The sequence below is a fragment of the Macrobrachium nipponense genome, chromosome 4 (assembly GCF_015104395.2).
Source record: "Macrobrachium nipponense isolate FS-2020 chromosome 4, ASM1510439v2, whole genome shotgun sequence".
Classification (NCBI taxonomy): Eukaryota; Metazoa; Arthropoda; class Malacostraca; order Decapoda; family Palaemonidae; genus Macrobrachium; species Macrobrachium nipponense.
The window spans coordinates 120608603-120623602 of NC_061100.1; positions in this window are offsets into that span (position 1 = coordinate 120608603).

The window sequence follows — 15000 nt, forward strand, 5'->3', positions numbered from 1 at the left end:
TAAGTTTAATATACCTACCTCTGTCTATCTGTATGTTTGGCTGTCTCTCATTAGTTTAAATTGCGCGAATGAATTTAAAAGAAACGTTGTCTTAGTAAATCATTTTTATTCTTCAGAGAAAGCTTGAACAATCAAAAGTGTTTTTCATATCTTTTAGAATAAGAGGTGTAAAGTGGTTGGTAATCGTGAAAACGTATGACTGTGCATACAGCTTGGTGTGGGTAGGTATATTTTGCAGTAAAATTGTACTTTACATGTAAATATTATTGACCACGTTAATAGCGATACTTTCTGGTCACGTTGTCATATGTATAAGCAAAGAAACATAGTAACTTCTAGAACGAGCATGGTTAGTACCAGTGCCTCCAGAATGTTCATTTGGATTTTTTGAAAGAAAATATTCAGCCTGATATTAATAAGACCTTATGAAGAAATTGATTTGTCAGTATTTTTAAGACTTTTGCGCAGTATAACATGTAATAAGATGTTCCAACAATGTATATTGATTGAGTAACGCAAAAGTGGCTTGAAACTATAGACAAATTCATTTTCCTTATGAGTTCTTTTCGATATCACACCGAGTATTTTTTGTGAAACAGTTCAAATCACAAGCTTATCAAATGAAATGGCCTACAATATTTATGTTAAAAAATCTTTAAATTCTGAGCACATGAAGTTTACGTATGTATCTTCAAAAACTCTTCAACCAACTATTCAAACACATGCATTTCACATGATTAAAACTGGAGTATAAATCTAGTTCTTTATCGCACCAGATGAAATAGAGGCTATGTATCACTCTTTCCTTTGCTTATTGCTCGAGATGTGTTTTATCGTAGTTTACAACACTCAAATTTTGCCCTGTCTATTGCTCGATATTTATAACAGGGATTTTAGTTCTGTTTTTAAGATTACGTTTTTAAGTATTCGCTTTTAAAGGTATAGAGTTGAGATCAATTCAAAGTTGTGCAGCTTAATTGTTTAACACACCTTGTAAAGAAAATCAAAGAAATACCTTCTTCCAATTTAGCTTAAGATAACATATAGGTAATAAACTTCACTAATATTATTAGAGATATATTATCACACAGACATAAATATACACTAATATACGCATGAACATTAAGCAGCTTCACCTATTTTGGATGGTCTTCATAAAAAACAAACAATGGTATTCATACTTGATACGCATACTGTGTATACGCATAAGTGTATCTATTTATCTATCTATCTACCTAATATTATAATATATATAATACACGTAGTAATAGTATTATATAATTTATAGTTAATAAGCGTATGAGTAATAATAATACTAATAGTCAATATTGTATTATATATATTATAATATAATATATATATATATATATATATATATACATACACACACACACACACACACACATGGAGCCACAAATGTGCTTTATTAACTAATTCGTTCTACCTCGGAATTTATCTAAGGGAATTTTTTTTGTTGATAAGTAATTTGTCGGCTCACGGGCGTGAACCGTAGATCCAACAAATTCAGGACGCACAGTGAAGCCTTAGACCACACCGCCACCGGTGTGGTCTAAGGCTTCACTGTGCGTCCTGAAATTGTTTGATCGATGACTCGTGCCCGTGAGCCGACAAATTTCCTATCGACTAAAAAATTCGTTTCGGTTAACATATATGAAAATATGTTAGTTTGGAGGTAGAGCGAATTATATACTAAAAGACATTAGCAGCTCGATGTATGTATATGAATCAAGGTAATGTGATATAACTCATTCATATATATTAATATATATATATATATATATATATATATATATATATATATATATATATATATATATTTTATATACACACACACACACACACACACACACATATATATATATATATTAAAGAAGAAAGTAAATGTATGGGTGAATTGTAATTCGTTAGCTTTCTTGGCTTGGAGACAGAGAGAGCCTAGCGACAAGCCCTTTTTGAAGTTTGCTGAAATGAAAGAATGGTATCGATGATTATGCATTGTGAGGCTGGAGACCTGTACAACCAGTTGCTGTGTGATTTTAAGGTGTGTCCGATATGTACATATATTTGTGTGTGTAATGATGAGTCCAACCACCTGACACTTGGGGGAAAAGCACGCACTTTCCTGAGAGGACTCGGAGGACATGGGGTCCAGAAGAAAAACAATCGTCAGGTAAGGGCACGTTTAAAAGGACTTAGGAACTGTTGCCTTTGAAAAGAGAGAAGTGTAATGTGTATACATAATTGTGTGCTGGGTAATATAATGGATATGTCTCTTTGTTTCAGATGGACCCATGGCATTTTACTAGAGAATAGGATTCTCTAAAGACTTGACTATTGAAATGTAGTGATTGGCAATTTGGGAGTTTTGGGGTGATTACTTAGTCTAATTCAGGAGAATAGTATGACAATTTACAGTTTTTTGTGGTTCAGACTTAGTTCTTAATGTGACATCTTTTAATCACTTTGTTCCATATCATGTTCAGCTAGTTCTGGAAATAAATAGCATATTTTTGTATTTACGAGAATTCATTAGCCTAGCTATATCCTAGCTTGATATCGTTTGCAGAGGGAGACAGCCAGCAACGAAAGGTAAGAGAGCTGTTACTTGTTTAGCTTTGATTAACCAGTGCCGAATGACTAATTTGCTCGGTTATATATATATATATATATATATATATATATATATATATATATTATATATATATATATATATATATGTGTGTGTGTGGTGTGTGTGTGTGTGTGTGTGTGTGTGTGTGTGTGTGTGTGTGTGTTTATAACTTAGTTATCACGGTTGAACCCTTGTTTTTTCTGTAGCATAGTCTTTTATAGGTTAAAAATGACTGGGAAAGAAATGGAAACCCCAATAATAGACAATCATCTCATGCATTGATTCGAGTTTGAATATTTCTTCAATGTTAAATTGTCTGTGTAAAATATCTTTCCTTCACAGAGAGCTTTATTTTTAGTTTTTTTTTTATTCCAGTAAGCACAACGCTCATTCATAGTAGTAAAAACGATTAAATAATAAATAAGTCTACGGATAATGTTACCCACATTTTATTTACGTTTTCGCCTAGGTTTCAAATTTATTTGATATTAATTAAGACCTATGCGAGTCTTATATGGAAGACTATAGATACAAATTATTAAAATTAATTTTACATTGTGTTAATATTTCTATTGTTTATAAATAGAAGGATAATGTTGTTCCTGAATCGTTATCTTTAAAAACTGTATTCATCTCAATTATAACGACTTATATTGTTTCTTATATTAACTGAAAGTGAAGTTTTAATATATGTAAAATAAGAAAAAGTAGTTGTTTTAAGCCACCACATGAACACCAAGTAAATGATGTTTTGCATTTAGTGCGGTCTGAAAAATGGTGGGCAAAACTGTCCCACAATGCAGCGTTAAGAGATGTAAGCAGTAAATAGATTTCTTGAGCATTGTTGCTCTGTCCTCATTATTTTATAAATCCAATATAATCATCAGCTGGGGTTTAATCTCGGTATGAACGCTCTGCTAATTCATACTTGACATTCAAGACAAACTTTGTCAAATTATGATAATGTACGTAATCAGGTTTCTGCTTATTGCGTTAGGGATTTGTCACGTGGCATGACGAGTATCTGGCTTTCCCCCTTACTCTGATCTCTTGCTATGAGTGGAAATTATATCCCGAGTACTACTTAACAAAAACAAACAACGAAAATAGCTATAATAATAATAATAATAATAATAATAGTTTTTCTGTTCTTCTTCTTCTTCTTATTATTATTATTATTATAATAATAATAATAAAATAATAATAATAATAATAATAATAATAATAATAATATAATAAATAATAATAAGAGAAGAAGAAGAAGAGAAAAGAAGAAGAAGAAGAAAAACAGAAAACTTCTATACAAATAAACGCGACTGAAATAGCCATTATTTTTAATAAATTCCATTATTGACTTATTATTTATTATTATTATTATTTTATTAATATAATAATAATAATAATAATAATAATAATAATAATAATAATAATAATAATAATAATAATAATAATATAATAATAATAATAATAATAATAATATAATAAATATATAATAGTAATAATAATAATAACAATAATAATAATAATAATAATAATAATAATAATAATAATAATATAATAATAAGAAGAAGAAGAAGAAGAAGAACAGAAAAACTTCTATACAAAATAAACGCGACTGAAAATAGCCAATTATTTTCAATAAATTCCATATTATTAATTATTATTATTATTCTTATTATTATTTATCTTATTATTATTATTATTATATTAATAAAATAATAAAATAAAATAATAATAATAATAATAATAATAATAATATAAAATAATAATAATAATAATAATAATCATAATAATAATAGAATTTATTGAAAATAATGGCTATTTCAGTCGCGTTTATTTTGTATAGAAGTTTTACTGTTCTTCTTATTACCGACTTTTCTTCTGTACTCAAGTTTGCCAAAAGGAAGAGTCATGTCAAAAACGTGGTATATGTCAAATTGAATATATTATACAAAATGCTGTACAAATTGGATCTTAAGCCTAATCGGCGAAAGATAGGTTTAAGATGAATTTTGTACTGCATTTTGTATAGTATGTTCAATTTGACAAATACCACGTTTTTGACATGAATCCCCCATTTGGCGTATTAATAGCCAATAGCGATACTTCTTAATAATTTGCAAATATTCATATTGGGAGATATCTAAATAAAGCTGAAAGCGATATTTTATTTAGAACAGGATTTTGCTCTCAATACTGATCTTATCAATATATTGGAGTACTAGAATGGCGGATCTCAGGTTCTGGCCTGTCATGGGTCGTCGTCGGTGTTGGTATTATTCCACAAGCGAGGTCAGTGTCAAGCCTGGGATGATAATAATAATAATAATAATAATAATAATAATAATAATAATAATAATAATAATAATATAATAATAATAATAACCTCTACAACACCAGCAACAATATCCTAAGTTTGTGACATAGTTACCACAAGCGGAATTTCAACCGGATGCAACGAAATACCAAATTGAATTTGATATTAAATGAAACAGCCATATTATGCTCTCGAGGATAAAGATAATTTTCGATCCCAATTTCCTACAGGAAAAAGGATTCTTGGTCAGTGATTCGCTTTCAGAAAAGATGGATGAAGAAAAAGACATCTGCCGGGAAATTTCTGAGAAAGAAAGAAGAGAAAAGGAAAGGAAGGATTAAGGCATTTCATGATGGAGTCCATACCTATATCTTTAAGTTATTTCTTTTTTCAAGAATGCATGAGAATTTATGCACTCGTGGCGGTCCAAAACACCGGATAAAAGGGGGGGGTGGGGGTGGGTTGTGAATCATAGACATTGATCCCCAGTCTTCTAGAACCGCCAAATGCTTCTGAAACACCCAAAATCAATCATGTCGTATATTTTAAGGAATCTATCGAGACATATATATACATATATACATACATACATACACACACACACACACAACACACACACACACACACACACACACACATATATATATATATATATATATATATATATATATATATATATATATATATATCTTACAAGTGTGTAATGTGTTAGTGAATTACATATATTTTGCTTGGAGACAGATTGAGCTGTAGAGACAGCCTTCTTGAATGAAGGAATCTGATGCGTAAGCATTTTAATCTGGAGGCTATTCGTACTGCTGTCAAGGCAGTTTGGGGCGTGTCGAGTATGTACATTCGTTTGTACGGATGACACAGTTCTAACCGACCAAGGCACTTGCGAGAGGCACCTTCCTCTTGTGAGAGGAAAGAGGTCGGTTTGGTAAACGCCAGGTGTCGGGAGAAAAACCCCATCTTAAAAGGTATGGCACATATTTTATATGACTTAGAAACAGTTGCCTTTGAAAAGAGAGAGAAGTGTGAAATGTATCTTTTTACTTAATATTGCCTTTGAAAAGAGAGAAGTGTGAAGTGTATCTCTTTATTCAATATTATGTTATGTATCTTTATTACAGATGGGCTCTATTCCATGATATTAGAGACGGGATTCTCTATCCTGACTAATACAATGAAACGATTGAAATTTTGAGTCTGGGATAGAATACTTAGCCAGGAGTGTGGAATGATAACTTAATAGTTTTCTTTGTGGGGCAGACTTGGATTTTTATCACTATGACTTATTGATCATTTTGTTCTATTTCATGTTCATCTGCTTTGGGTAATAAATAGTATATTTTTGTATTTATGTGAGCTTAATAGCCTAATGTCATGTTTGCAGACAGAGGGCGCCATTGACAACAGGTAAGGGTTTCCAATTTGTGTAGTTTTGATAAAAGGGTGTAAGATATATATATATATATATATATATATATATATATATATTATATATATATATATATATATATTAATATATAAATAAATAAATAAATATATATATGTATATATATATATATTATATATATATGGCATTATATATCCAAGAGTCCTTTGCTTTCTCTTTTTCATAAAAATATCTAAAGTATCAGCTTAATTTTAACCTTTCGTTGGTTGTAAAACAATGATGTCAGCCAAAATAATTTCTCCAAATATAAATTTACATAAATGAGAAGGTTCTTTTTATATCCAAGGGACGATAATATTGTACTAACACGCAAGTGCTTGCACATACACACTCTAACACATATAATAAATGAGTAAATTTGAATAAAGCATTGATTAGAAAAAAAGCTAGAATATCCAAGTTCAGTGAAATTCATATTGTGCATCAATAATATCAGTAATAATAATCATATCCACCTTTTCATATTTGCGATCTTGCATATATAAATACATATACACAATCTTGCGTACAGTAACGTAATATGATTTTTTAAAATAAATCTGAGTAATAACTGACGAAGCAACAAAAACTAAATTAATTTAGCTTTCATAATTAGATCCAGCTCTAGGTAAACACTTCCCATAAAGATACTGGTAAACCCATTAATCACCTTGTCATTAAAGGTAGATGAAACATAAATTTCCTACGATTTTTTTTTTACTTCTCTTCTCTCCTGTTCTTCGTCTCTCTCTCATCTCTCTCTCTCTCTCTCCTCTCTCTCTCTCTCTCTCTCTCCTCAGTACTAAAAGTTAAAACTAAATGATAGTTCACCTGATCCTTTCTTAAACATGAAATTCACAAGATCATAACGACTTTCGTCTGATCTGAAGAGATTATTGAGTGTGAAACTTCTTTTCCCTTTCTCATTGCTGAAAATACCAATATCTCATCCTAGCCGTAAATACTTGAAATGTGTTGTGAAGATAACATCTTTTCTTCTCTAACACTCTTCATGTTTTCCCCTTGGTCCAGCTTATCATCTTTCATTGTTGATAAAGTGTTTTCTTTTATAGATTTTTTACGTCGTTTCTTTTACTACATACCAAGGAGAGCAAAATTTCTTGCTCTTAATAATACACATACTCATGCATATAAAATTTAACGTCTTAAGAGGTTCGCCTTCCCAGTTCTGAAATTGCTGCCCAAATATATTCTGAATTCCAAAATGTTTATTTAATTGTTGTTTGTAAGATACTCGCTATTACTGAACGAAAAGTGAGCATAAATACATCCAATATTCCTAAAATTGTAGTCCTCATACATATATTGAAAGAGGGGTAGTACACTAACCTTTCAACTTAGTTTCTCCTTCATGATCCATCAGCAGCAAAATAAAAAAAAAAATCTTTATATTAGTAAAGACACAATACTGGTTTGTACCACTATAATGGTACTACTCATCTTTTTATCACACTGAAAACATTGTAATATGCGAGACTGCAGTTTTGATACTGGGGTTTAAAGACTATACGTATATATTGAACTTAGTGTCACCTTAAATTTTTACTATCATCTTTCCAAATTGTCACCATATGCAGACTTGCTTTTATTTTCAAATTTATCTCTTATCTCATCTAATTGCACGCTTCAATGTTCTCTTATTTTTCTGCTGTTAATTATTGATCATAACCATTACGAATTGAATGTCTTGATTCTGCTAAAGCAAACTTTCCTTGTTTATTAATTATTCTTTAGTTATTGAATTATTATTTTAATTATTTTATTATTGTCTTATTATTATTATTTAATTATTATTATCATTATTATTATTAATTTATTAGTTATTATTATTATTCATTATTATTATTTTATTATTATTATTATTTATTTTTATTATTATTAATTTTTCGCTAACCTGTTAACCCTGTTTTCATGTGTAATCTTTACTGAAACTTGGTTATCTCCTGATATAGACGTAAATTATGTAATTCCTGAATTGAAAACCTGTTCTTGATTCTGCTAAAGCAAACTTTCCTTTGTTTATTATTGTTATTATTATTATTATTATTATTATTATTATTATCATATTATTATTATTATTATTATTATTATCATTATTATTATTATTATTATTATTATTTTTTTTTTTTTTTTTTTTTTAGGTTTTTTTTTTTTTTTTTTTTTTTTTTTTTTTTTTTTTTTTTGTTTTTTTTTTTTTTTTTTTTTTGCTCTATCACAGTCCTCCAATTCGACTGGGTGGTATTTATAGTGTGGGGTTCCGGGTTGCATCCTTGCCTCCTTAGGAGTCCATCACTCTTCTTACTATGTGTGCCGTTTCTAGGATCACACTCTTCTGCATGAGTCCTGGAGCTACTTCAGCCTCTAGTTTTTCTAGATTCCTTTTCAGGGATCTTGGGATCGTGCCTAGTGCTCCTATGATTATGGGTACGATTTCCACTGGCATATCCCATATCCTTCTTCAATTTTCTCATTCTATTTTCAGATCTTGATACTTATCCGGAGCTCAGTGGTTTGGTTTCAGTCATCGTACGGATAAATTATTATTATTATTATTATTATTATTATTATTATTATTATTATTATTATTATTATTTTGCTAACCTGTGTAACCCTGTTTTCATGTGTAATCTTTACTGAAACTTGGTTATCTCCTGATATAGACGTAAATTATGTAATTCCTGGATTTTACTCTCATGATATATATCGAAACCATTATGGTGGAGGAGTGAAGATATTTATAAAATATGGCATACGGGCTAAAATTTTAGAAAAATTTCTCGTTTGTAAATGACCTCTTCGAGGTCTTAACAGTTGTACTCAACTTTAACAGTGTTGACGTTGTCTGCTCTGCTCTCTACCATCCCCCTACTTCCTCCCCTGAGAATAACAATGCGTTTGTCTCTAATTACTTATCCTTCTTGAGAGATTTACTTGCTAAGTACAAGAAAGTGATAGCATGCGGTGATTATAATATCAATCTGCTTAATATGGGTAAATTTGGATATATTGATAATTTTTATTAATGGTATGTTTTGAAATTGGCTTTACGCCATTGGTTACAATACCCACCAAAATAAACATCGATAGTGTTTTAACAAGGTTCAGCCTAGTTGAACCATATTTGGATTATTAATTATTGATAATGTGAATAACACTTACGTATCCCTTATGATCTTACAGACCATTTTATTGTTATGGCTTCATTTAAGCCTTTTGCTAACCAACTTATAGGTAGGGTTGCTCAGGTGAGGAGATCGTTTTAAGGCAAGAGGAGCTTGACGACTTTTAGGTTTCTTGTGTCTAATTTTAATCCTCGTGAGTTTGTTCGTAGTGGTAGTTTTGATACTGTATATGAAGTCTTACTTTGCTGGTGTTTTTAAACTTTATGAGAGCTCATTCCCTCTTAAAAAATCCTTACCCAAACTGATCGAGCCAGCTCCATGGATGACACCTATTCTGAAATCTTGTATTGCTAAAAAGTCCAGGTTATAAATAAATTGTACTTGAAAGGTAAGATTGAGAAGTTGGCCTATACTTCAATATAGAAAATATGCTAACAAAAGCAATTAGACTGGCCAAACGAGTATACTATTATAGTAAATTTAAAGATGCTGGAAATGATACTTCGAAACTGTGGTTAATTATTAATAGTCTTATAAAAACTAAAAAAGCTGCCAGCCTGGAATATATCCAGACACCTGATGGGATTTTGACTGGTTTGGATTTGGTCAACTATGTCAATAATTTTTTTATAAATGCTGCTGCCTCCATTGTGGGTAATTTAGAACCACTGCTTGTAACTACCATACCATACCCTCCAATAATGACAACGTGTTACTTAAGGCCGACTGATCATGTAGAGGTGGCACACGTTATCAGAAGTTTAAAAAATAAAGGCAATAAAATTTGTGACATAACGCCGTTAATATTGAAGGATAGCTGTAATGTATTTGCTTCCCATTATGCAATGCTCTATAATATGTCCATTATGCAGCCTGAATTTCCTAGTCGACATAAGGTTGCAAGAGTTACTCCTGTATATAAGTCTGGATTAGAAAGTATCATTGATAATTATAGCCCATATCAGTTTTACCCGTGGCTTCAAAAATCTTTGAAAGGTTAACTCTAGACAGAATGAACAGCTTCATTGAAAAGTACTCTATTCTTAATAATTCTCAATATGGCTTCCGCAAGAATAGAAGTACTACACAGGCCATTATTAAATTTCTCTCTATTGCAACAAAGGCTTATCAAGAGAAGAGTTTCTGTGTCTGCTTCTTCCTTGACTTGAGAAAGGCATTTGACACTGTGTCTCACAAAATACTTTGGATAAACTACAGCATTATGGGTTTCGTGGCCAATTTCATCTATACCTAAGATCATACTTGCTAACAGAAGGCGTTTGTAAGCGTAAATGGTGTTGATTCTGATGTTAAAGTGATTACATGTGGTGTGCCTCAAGGGTCTATACTTGGTTCCTCTCTGTAATATATTATAAATGACCTACCTAATGCAGTGCAGGCCGAAACAATTTTATTTGCGGATGATGCTGCTTTTCTGTTGGTATCCCATTCATTCACCGAGCTTATGAATAAAGTTAGGAATTTGTTTAATGAACTTGAGGTATACTTAAAAGCAAATATGCTAACTCCTAATACTAGTAAGAGTAAGTTGATGTTTGTCCTGACCAGGTCTCCCAAGAACTTCCCGCCCTATCTTTCGCTGGTGGCATTATTGAATGGGTAACGGACTTCAAATACCTAGGCTTGACTATCACTAATACCTTGACATATACAAAACACATTAACAATGTCTCACTTAATGTCAGCCGTATAACTGGAGCAATTATTAGTACTCGTGATTTCGTGCCGACTGACATATTGCTTAAACTATATTATGCTCTAGTGCTCCCCTACTTGAATAACCACCTCTTAATATGGGGCTCGGCACCTGTTACTGTGCTTAAGAGATTGAAGGTACGTGTCAACAACTTGTTAAGAATAATTCTGGGAGTCAGATATGAGGATGGAAGACCGGTGATGGGCACATCGGAACTATATACACGTTTGCAAATACTAAACATAAGTAGCCTGTATAACTAAGCTTATTCAAGTTCTTGAGAAGACTGCTTATAGGTGAGCTGCCTTACTTTTATGATCTTTTGTTACGCCCCAACTTGAGTTCCCATGAATATGCTACTAGGGGCCGTGGTTATCATACACCTATCATACGTACGGAGGTTGAAAGGAGATTCCTCCACTATCAGCTGATTGGGCTTAACAATGAACTGACAGAAAGCTTTTAGAAGATTCCTTTTATGTTTCTCTCAGAAATTACAAAAAACTGTTACTTGCACAACAGTAGGTATTTTAAGGGGTGTTGAACTGTGCTTTTTAAAGACTCCTTTTAGTTACCCAGGTATTTTTTATTCCTTGGAACACAAGCTGGACGTGTGTTATTTTATTGGCATTTGTATGAATGCTTTTTGTGTTGCAAGCTGGACTTGCCTTCTTTTGTATTTTAATGGCTTACTTAGTATTATATCTTACTTAGTATTATAACCCTTTGTCAAAATAGGCTCGACATTGTAATATGTCTCTGTTTTAGCTTGTAAGTCGTATAACCTTTTATGAAAAACCAGTAAACTTGCCTTATGTTTATCGCCATATAAGCATTAAATGCTTCGGCGAATTTTCTGTTTATACTATGAATTTGTAACAAATAAGGACAAACAAATATACTATACTATACTATACTATACTATACTATACTATACTATACTATACTATTATTATTATTATTATTTTCTATCCCAATCATCCTTGTATTCGACTGGGTGGTTTGTGTATAGTGTGGGGTTCCGGGTTGCATTATTTTCTCACTATGTTTGTTGTTTCTGATAGCATACTTTTCTGCATGAGTCCTGGAGCTACTACGATCTTGGGATCGTACTTAGTGTTCCTATGATTATGGGTACAATGTCCACTGGCATCCCATATCCTTCTTATTTCTTTTTCAGGTCTTGATAACTCAATTTTTTCTAATTCTTTCTCATCTACTCTGATGTCCCATGGTATTGCGACATCAACGAGTGATACTCTCTTCTTGATTATGTTAATCAAGTATGGTCTATTGGCATGTATCACCCTATGTTATTATTCCATAGTCCCAGGGGATTATTACTATTATGTTATTATTATTATTATTACTATTAGACCTTGCGTATATTTGGAATTAGTGGATTAACCGAGAAGTAATTAGGATAAAGCCCTGTATCTTGAAACAAATTTGTTAGGATATATCTGTTTCCATTGATTTTTGTATTTCTACATGTAAAGAGATAAATAAATTCCTAGTGATGAGGAAATTCTAACGGTGTCTTTTAAAAATTGACTCTCAGCTCTGACACAAAATCCGAAATATCAAGTCTAATTAAACTGATTTCTTTTTCAAGAAATCAGTTTAATTAGATAAAGACAGCGAGGACCCTGCGCATTTCGGTAAAGGATTATTTCGTACTATATTAAACTCATTCCAACCCTATAGCAGTTATAGATTACTGAACAGGTATATCATATAATTAGAGCAAAAAGGAAGTACCAATTACATTTGAACAGCTACCCTTAAAGGATCATTACAGTAATAAATCATTAATCAGAAGTTGTATGATCTGCCACACCTAAGGAATTACAGAAATCATCCCTTAGTGTGATTTTAATTAGTGTCAGTCATTAAAAATCGGGAACAGTCCAGTTTCGTAATACACGTAAAGGTCACATCGTGTTAAGACCTTAAGACCACCGATTACTTCAGTCAAGCAGGGATTTCTGAAAGCCTTGGATTCAAAGTCACCTGAAGAGCCTATCACTATTAATTTACGATAAAAGGAAGCTTTCGTCGAATCGTAGTACTTAATAGACGTCAGTAATTAGCCACAGATAATTGGTATTAGGGGATGATTTTGGAGATATTCATTGTGAAGAAATATACCAATTGTTGTGAAGTAAAGACTTATAAAACATTTCTGGTGACGTGGAGAACTAAACCTGTGAACTGGAAACGAACTAGACATAGCAAAGTAGCTGATTTCGTCTGTTAGTTAAACACATTAGAAAAAATGGATTTCAGTTGCACCTGTAAGGTATTCAAGAGTATAAAATAAAAATGTTTTCATTAAAGTATGATGAGTAAGTTTTGTACACAGATTTTAGAGGTTAGGAATAACGGGAAAGTATTGGATGACCCGTTAATATCAAGGTGAAAAAAAATTTAACCCTAAGATGGATTCACAGTACAGTTTAGAGTATCTGTTTTAGAACCAATAACTAATGTTGTGAGAAACAATACATGAAGAGCCAGTGATTTGAAGTTGTGTAGCAATGATGAAATAAACGAAGTCTGGCTTTTTTACTCCAAAGTGATCACTTACCTGAACTTCAAAATTCCAGCTGACTGTATAGAGGAGACCTATGTTTTTAAGGTATTAGGCAAAAAACCATTTACCGAGAATATCCAAGAAATATGTCTAAGAACAATGTCCTAGAGCATACAATCGCCGACCCAAAATTAATATATATATATATATATTATATATATATATATATATATATATATATATATATATATATATATATGAAGGCCTATTTATAGCCTTGCCTTCAAAAGGATTTTGGTAACGTGAGCCCTCTCAAAACAGATATCTGACACCTACCTTAAGAAAAACCTCCATCCGGCATCTCAGCTATCATTTTCAATGTCATGCAATTGAGGCTAAACCAAACTCTAAAAATATCCAAAAATAAAAAATAACATGATAAAAAAGAAAAGAAAATGTATTAGAAAACCAAGACATGAAGTGTATACTCACTCCTAGCAAAAGAAATCATCGTCTCAAATGAATGCCACACACCATCTCTAACCAAGACACATTAACTCACATCGATAACCTATATTTTCCCCACTAACTGATATGTAAAAGGTCAGTCAAGAAAGTCAAGAATTCCCATTATATATGGCGACATTGAATCCATCTGAGGAAAAAGATATTATCTCCAGAAATCAAATAACATGGATGAGCATAAAAAGAATTGGGATAAAATAAAATCACTTTGATATACATGGAAGAAACTTATTTGAAACTCAGATGTCTTCCACCAAACATAGTCTTCAAACAGTGCACATGGAAAATATTCAAGTGTTCAATAGAAACGTCTCTCCAATCCAACACCAATGTTTTTTTTTTACCTTCGATTGGATCTTCATAAAACTTCCCTACGCACCGAGTCGCTTCTACTGGCCTTCTAATGCCCGACTTTCGATTCTCTATCAGATTATATTAAATTTTCGTTTTGCACGGGCCCGAGTGGTGTTCTCACAGGTTCTGTTTGCATTCATTTGTGACGTAACAATCAGGTGACCCTACACCCCTCAAGTCACGTACCCACTCACTGGGTCAACTTGCGCACGCTTCCTTTCGTCTCCTCGACTTGATCTGTTTCACATTCGTCGGCATTTTCAGATCATTTCCCCATAAATTTCGCTGACTGACCGGTTGACACTTTAGAGTTTTTTTCCCAAAACATTCCAATCTGT